Consider the following 6,918-nt stretch of genomic DNA (forward strand, 5'->3'; position numbering starts at 1 on the left):
CCACAAAGTCATCTTCCTAGGATAAAGGTTATTAAAAAGTACCAACATGAATCAAGTCTGTTTATAAGCAGTGTGTACAAAATGTACAGTCACCTTTAAACCTTCTATTAAGAATAATATGGGACTGCAGGAAAGGATTGTATCTGAACTTCCAGGGAAGCCAATAATGAAAAAGTTCTACAACCCTTTGTGTATGTAAAGATGATCTTCAGATATCTTTCTTTCTCTCTCTCTTCTTTTCTTCCTTTCTTCCTTTCTTTTTCTTTCTCTTTCTTTTTCTTCTCTCTTTCTTCCTTTCTTTCTTTCTTTTTCTTTTTTCTTTCTTCTTTCTCCTTCTCTCTTTTTCTTTTTCTCTTTCTTTTTCTTTCATGAAAGAAAAGGAGAAAGAAGGAGGGGAAGAGGAAAAAAGAGAGAAAGAGACAAACATTTTTGTCAGGGTCTCACCTTGTTATCCTGTGGTGATCCTCCTGCCCCAGTCTCCCAGACTCCAATACAGCCAGGACCACAGGCATGTAACAACACACCCGGCCCATTTAGTTTGGACCAGAGCCAAACGGATGTTCACACAGCCCCAACTATCACACAGTGGTCCTCTCCCACTTGTGCCACTGTGGCTGTGCCAGTGATAAGCTTTTCTTTTTATCATAAATGTCTTCTAGAAAAGTTAGTGGAAGGTTAGGGTTTGAGAAGTAAATAAAATCCTGATTTAAACATATTGGATGAGCTTGATAAATCTAGATATAATATTTCAAAATATTATGTGACAAATGATCATTTCTCCCCATTACTTCATGTCAAATAGGTTTACATAGTTATTCAAATATGTATCATTTACCCTTTTTCATATCTGTATTCATATTATTCTCCTTCATAACCTTACCGGAAATATTATTATTCTCCATTGCCTTTCTGTTCATGTAAATGTAACCCATATTTCCTGATTCCATTACAATGTTAAATGGTTGGTGGCCACACATATAGAGTGATTTTCACCCTTTTGTGTTGTCTTGTAACATTAATTTGGAATATTCATCTACCCTCGACCACATGTCTCTTATAATGTGCATTCCAAATTACTTATCTTTCCAATTAGATTATCTACCTTATTATTTGAGGAATTAAGTATTATATTGTCTGGTTCTCTAAGAGTATTTTTCAAAATGCAGGTTGTTCCCATTAGTAAATTACAGAATTATCTTAATGGCTCAAGACTGGTGAATTTAAAAATAATGATTCTGCCATTAGGGTTATGGTATAGAATTTGAGGGGAAAAAAAAGTAAAATGTCACCCCAAATCTTGCACTCAGAATTGTTTATGATTGGATCGGAAGTGGTGTGGTGGTTAAAGGTGTTGCACTTGGGACCAGCAGTTGGTGTAATGGCTATGTCAATGGGCTTCCATGTAGTTGACTACGGATTGAGTTTTAGACCTGGTGGCTTAAACTCACACTGGGTGTGTGTGTGTGTGCATGCCCAAGATCCTGAGAAGAGATTGGAAGAGAAGGGATTGCGGTGTGGTCATCCCCCCTGGGGGGGTGATTTCTCATTTTTCTGTCTCTCTGTTTCTCTCTATCTTTCTGGTGAGCACATGTGCCCTATAAAAAACCTCCTAAAAAAAAAAAAGTGTTGGACTCCTACGTGGCTGGCCATAGTTCTAGTCCTGGACCTGTCAGCTTGCTTTTTCAGTTTCTCCCTCTCTCTGCTCTCTTTCTCTCTCTGGTCAAATTAAATAATATGTAAATAAATAAAATTAAATAACTATTTAAAAAAAGAAATGTTTATGATTAACACTAAATAAACATCTAAAAGGCTTTAAAACCTCACTATGTAAAGATGAATAGACAACAAAATAGGGGTATGAACAAATAATTTCATAAAAATGAGATTATTGTGCAAATTACTGTTTTTCATAAAGTTGTTTCATATAATTTTACTTAAACTGCCATCTGGTTTATAAGTGGTTCTTAAATAGTAGGGAACTTTGTCTTTTGTGACCACGTTGCCCATCTGACTTAATACCATAATCAAAGGCCTGAAAAAGATTCCACTGTCTTACTTTCCTGTAAAATACTGAATGTTTAAAAAGAGTCTATAATAAAACCAATTCAAATATACACAAAAGTAGATATAAGAGCAAAATAAATCCCTATACTCCCTTTACTTAGATTAAATGGTTACCAAGACTGCTGAATTCACATTAACTAATCATTTTTTGTTTGTTTGTGTTTGCCTTTGCTGAATCTTTAAAAATTTTTTTTCTTAGTTTTTTGCCATAGGGTGAGTGCACTCAGTGGAGAGAGAGAGACTGAGAGACGGAAACTGAGAAATCACTTCCTGGGGGGATGGCCACACTGCAATCCCCTCTCCTCCATTACTCCTCCTGGGATTTTGGGCATACATGCACATGCCCAGCATGATTTTCAAGGTCCCAGGTACAGGACACAAAATGCAGTCAGCCATGTGTGAATCAAGCACCTTAACTTCCATGCTATCTGATGGCCCCAATTTAATGTAATTTTATCTCCACATATTTCAGTATGCCTCTCTAAAATTTATGAACATTTTCTTAAATAACCACAATACCATTATCACATCTACCAAAATTAACAGTAATTCTTTGTTGTCAACCAATACACAGTCCATATACAAACTTTCTTAAGGATCTCAAATTGTTCTTTTGCACCACTGGTTTATTTGACACAGGATCAAAGCCATGGGCTTATTTCCCTTAAATTTATTTTCATCTAAATGAGTCCTCCCTTCCATTTTCCTGTGTGTGTGTGTGTGTGTGTGTGTGTGTGTGTGTGTGTGTATCTGTCTGTCTCTCCCTCTCTCTTTTTACTTTTCCTGCCTATTTTCTGGTTGCATTTAGGCTCATTCTTGTGTAGAATGACCAACATTATCAATTAGACAGCTTGATCCTTGCAGTGGCACTTAAATTGTTCTTCTATGCCACTTGTATTGTTGGTAAATAATACTTAGTACTAAAGTCTTGATTAGATTCAGCTTCAACATTATTGGGAACAATCTTTTACAGGAGAGGCTATATGCTTAATATTTATTGCACATCACCTAAGAAGGTTCAAAGTGTAAGTTGTCTTATTATCAAAGAGGCTACAGTTGGTCAGCGAATTTAGCTGTTGATAACTTGCTCCCAGGCTAGCAGGCGGCATAGTGGTTAGGGCACTGGACTCCCACATGGCCAACTGTGGTTCAAGTCCTGAACCTGGCAGCTTGAAACTCATACCGCATGTATTTGTGTATATCTTAAATCCCAGGAATTGAGGTGTAGCCACCACTAGCAGCCCCCCTTACGAAGAGAGAAGTGATTTCTCACTTTCTCTCTGGCGAGTACACACGCCCTATGTCAATAACCCTGATAAAAGAAAAGTAAAATATTTTTTATTCTTAAAATACTTTTTTTTTCTACTTCTTCCATTGTCAATATTCCACTAAAACTTTCATCTAATAGTCTCATCAATTGATAATCATTGAAGGATCCATTGTTTTATTAGAGATTACAAAGTGATTATTTTCTAACTGATTACTGTAAAAAAATGGTTCAGAAGGAAAAGGCAAGTTAAATGCTTATTTATTCACCAGTTTTGATAAGGGTTTATGCTCTTGTTTCTTCCATGTTTGCCTGATCATGGTATTTTTTTCTCTTTCATTTATTTTTTAATATAATTACACATATGCTATTTAATATAGCTAGTGTGTTTTGTCAGTCATATTCATTATTCATCTTGATGCTCAAATTCAATTTGATACTCACCCCCAGACATAAGCTCTGGAACAGTGTGGTCTGATGAAAATATGGGAACCATTTGGGCCTTCTCTTTGGTCAATGAAAGTTCCTTCATGTTGCCTCTGGTCTCTTTTTCTTTTTTTTTTTTTTTAGAGGATTTTGCTATAGGGCACGTGTGCTCACCAGACAGACAGAGAGAGACATAGAGACAGAAAGCAAGAAATCACCCCCCAGGGGGGATGGTCACACCTCAATTCATTCTCTTCCATTCTCCTCTTGGGATCTTGGGCACGCATGCACATGCACCCGGTGTGAGTTTTAAGCCACTGGGTCTGGGACTCAAACCGCGGTCGACTATGTGGGAGTCCAGCAATATAGTCATTATGCTAACTGCTGTTCCCAACCTCTGGTCTCTTTTTGTCACTGCCTTTATTCTTTGACATTGTCATTCCTTTCTGGCATAAGATATTTGTATATTTTCTCATCCAAATCTGGAAATGATCCAAACAAGAAGCCCTTATTTCTTTTGGTGAGAAATGATATTTAGAGACCACATCTGGGTGCTCACTGCTATTGAGGTATCATAGCTTTTAGGTCTTTTCAGTAAACGGAATTAAGACATGTATCTTAAGAAAAAAAAAAGCATTAACAACTTTGTGTCAATAATATCAATTCAGGCTACACTATGGTGTGGTAGTTGAGTCCCTGATCCAGGGGTTGGAGAGCAATGCCAGGTACAGGTGCACATTTGTCCAGAGTCCCAAACGGAAGGAGAAATGGAGGAGAAGGGATTTCTGTATAACCATTTCTCATGGGGGATGTTTTTTCACTCTTCCTCTCTGTCTCTATCTTTCTCTAGTGAGCACACATATCTTCTGGCAATATTTAAATAAATAAGTAAATTAATAAGTAAATCTAGATCATTGTGTGATGTGGTGGTTAAAGTGGCTGGATCCCACATGGCTGACTGTGCAGTTTGAGTTCCAGATCTGTTGGCTTGAGAAATATGTCAAGTGCCTATATGTGCATGCCTAAATTCCTGAAAGGAGGTAGCAATGGAGGAGAACACTTGGTGGCATGACCGGTCCCCATGAGGGGTGCTTTCTTATTCTCTCTCTCTGTGTGGCAAGTGTATGCACCTTGTGGCAAAAAAATTCTTATAATTCAACTCAAATTTAACATTAAATTTTCAGGACCAGCAGTTAGCATAATGACTATGTCGCTGGACTCCCATGTAGTTAACCACGGTTTGAGTCCCGGACCTGGTGGCTTAAACTTACAGTGGGTGTGTGTGCGTGCATGCCCAAGATCCCAAGAGGAGAATGGAGGAGAAGGGATTGCGGTGTGGCCATCCTCCCTGGGGGATGATTTCTCGCTTTCTGTCTCTCTATCTTTCTGGCAAACGTGCACACCCTATAGCAGAAACCTCTCAAAAAAAAAAAAGATTAAATTTTCATTTAAACAATCAGATCTTATACTTAAATATCTTTCCTCTTACAATATTCCCATAATTACTTATTTATATTACTTAGACTTTTTTTTTTGCAGTCTGAAAACAGACATTCTGTTTATTTAATGACTAGATTACAAAAATAATCATAGTGGATACCTTAGCTCATTCTTCTAATAAGTCTGTTGATCTGGTCTTCCCGGTTGCCAGCATCTTCACCTTCTATAAAATGGGTGCTCTTTTTCTTCATTTTGCTTCTTTGAAGCATTTTCCAACAGTATAGATTTTATGAATCAGATCCTCCATGCAGATGATTTTAAATTTACCTAGAGATCAAGCAATCAAAGAGTTATCTGTCAAAGCAATTCACTTCTCATTGATTTTGCCATAACCACATTTGTAGATCAGTTCATTTACTGACTTCAGGTTCAGGTACCCCCATGCAATATATGGTTCCATAATTCTCAGCATGTTAATTGAGGCCTTGTTGAGCTTAATGCCATTGAAGATTTGGTGAAGACAAAGAAGCTGCAACAACTTTTAGGACTTTTGGGCACACTCCATTGATACCTCTGATCCTGATGGCAAATACCAATTTGGGTTCTGCAGGTACATAGAAGTTGCCAGCTTTTCTTGCCATCCTGGCCATGTGAATCTCAGTTCCGTAAATCTGTCTATACTCTTCATGATAGTGCTTAGCTTTTTCATAGATAAGCTTTCTCCTTGCCTTTTGATGCATCTTTTGAGCAAACTTCTTTCTCAGGTGCTTGATCTTCAGCTCCACAAAATTCCTTTGCTCTTTCTTAAGGGTTTCTGGCACTGCAGAAACCTTTTACTTGGTGGCTTCAGCCACAGCAGAAACCTTTTTCTTGGTTTCTGCCACAGCTAGAACCTTCATTTTCTCCTCTTGAGTGCCTTTCATGGTTTCAACTGGAAAATAGGCTTTTTTATATTACTTATACTATTAAAAATTGATCCAAAGGATAACTAACAATTTGATTCATGAATTATTTTTTTTTAATTTATTTATTTCCTGAGAGAGAGAGAGAGAGGTAGAGATGCCTACAGGGTCTTATTATGCCACAATCCTCCCCACCAACTAGGATCACAGGCACACCTATTGTGTTCAGGTAGATACAAGAAGACCTTCCCATACGGCTCCAGTTATCAGGCAGTGGTACCCTTACGCCTATGTGACTGCAGCAGAGCCCTAATGAAATTAATTTTAAGATTTTTTTCACAGCTTAGAGCTTTATTTTTCTTGAGACTATATTCCATCAAGAGTACACAGTTAAAGTACCAGGTAGTAAAGTCACTTAAATTAATTGCTTTGTTTTTGATTATGTCTACAACTTGGAATGCAATTAAGTTTATTTATTATGAATTATTTCATATTTTTATACATTCACTACTATTTTTTATGATAGTACATGTGCACATGAGTGGGGGAAGAGAGAGAAATTATCCTTGGCAGGGTCTTTCCAAGTCATTATCCCCTTTCCCTAATCCTCCAGCTCCTCAGGATCTTGGGTACTCCTGCATGCCCCAGGTATGTTTTCAGGCAGACGTAGGGATCCAAATCACAGTCGGCCATATGGTTTCTAGTACTGTGTCCAGTATGCTAAAGACTACATCACTAAACTAGGTCAAAATTACTTAGAGTTTTGGGACCAGCAGTTAGCATAATGGCTATGTCGCGGGACTCCCACATAGTCGACCG

At 37.7% G+C, this 6,918-nt stretch overlaps 1 pseudogene; it reads left to right on the forward strand.

Moving 5' to 3' along the window:
• Positions 1-3,777: 3,777 nt before the first annotated feature.
• LOC102493512 (methylmalonic aciduria and homocystinuria type D protein, mitochondrial-like) overlaps positions 3,778-6,918 on the forward strand; it is a 10,368-nt pseudogene continuing 7,227 nt past the window's right edge.

The sequence above is a fragment of the Tupaia chinensis genome, unplaced genomic scaffold (assembly GCF_000334495.1).
Source record: "Tupaia chinensis unplaced genomic scaffold, TupChi_1.0 Scaffold000248_1, whole genome shotgun sequence".
NCBI lineage: Eukaryota > Metazoa > Chordata > Mammalia > Scandentia > Tupaiidae > Tupaia > Tupaia belangeri.